The sequence below is a fragment of the Acomys russatus genome, unplaced genomic scaffold (genome assembly GCF_903995435.1).
Source record: "Acomys russatus unplaced genomic scaffold, mAcoRus1.1, whole genome shotgun sequence".
In the NCBI taxonomy this organism is placed as follows: domain Eukaryota; kingdom Metazoa; phylum Chordata; class Mammalia; order Rodentia; family Muridae; genus Acomys; species Acomys russatus.
This window is the reverse complement of record NW_026131506.1, coordinates 204,931-205,871: the sequence shown is the minus strand read 5'-3', so window position 1 is coordinate 205,871 and position 941 is coordinate 204,931. Positions and strand designations below refer to the sequence as shown.

Here is a 941-nt window from a genome sequence, read left to right as displayed (position 1 = left end):
AGATCCCAGGCCTACTGTTTGCTTTGTTCTTTACCCATGACCACCTCAGCAATGCCCTTAATGACAGAAGTTCTTGCCAGAGACAATTACAGAACCACCTGTTTCCCATCCTCACTTTCAGATCCAATTATTTCCCAAGAAATTGATTGGGATCTCTACTTTTACTTAGGCATTTCCACAGATGTCTGTCCTTATACTTTGAAAAGTTAATTGTTAACTTAGCATGCAAAGTAATAAAAATACCAAATGCCTCACAAATTTGCTTGTCATTCTTGAACAGGGGTCATACTAACATCTATGTTCCAATTTTGGTACTTGTGCTGCCAAAGTGAACATTGTCCTTATACTTAATGAATGCTAAAGCATACTGAGACCTTTTGGTGCCATGTGTATACCAACATAACTTTAGTGTCAGAGGACCATCTCCTCTCTCAGCTCATGATCTTTCCTTTTCCCAGTCTCTAGCCTGCCTTCTTTGCCCATGCTCAATAGAAGTTTCCTTCAGAAGTCCTTGGAGGGTAGTGGCGTTTCTGCTCTGCCAGGCAGGGTTAGCTCCTCCAATGCTGGGCAACACTTGAGTGTTTGTTTTTGAGATACATCTCATGAGTTCCATATTGGCCTGAACTCACTATATATAATCAAAAATATCATTGAAGTTCTGACCCTACTGCCTCTTCCTCCCTTCCAGGCTCTAGTACAGGTGTGCACCACCACGCCTCCTTTTATAGGATGCTTGCCATGGAACCCATGGCTTTATGTAAGCTAGGCAAGTACTCAACCTACATCTCTTGTAAACTCAGTTTTGTGTGTGTGTGTGTGTGTGTGTGTGTGAGAGAGAGAGAGAGAGAGAGAGAGAGAGAGAGAGAGAGAGAGAGTGCTGGTCAGCTTCTTGCTATTTACAGCAAGCCGGCCTGGCACTTGAGATCCTCCTGCCTCTGTCT

General features: G+C 43.5%; 1 pseudogene; it reads right to left on the bottom strand.

The window, feature by feature from the left end:
- Positions 1–235: 235 nt before the first annotated feature.
- On the bottom strand, positions 236–334 carry LOC127186256 (uncharacterized; annotated as a pseudogene).
- Between the last annotated feature and the right edge of the window lie 607 nt (positions 335–941).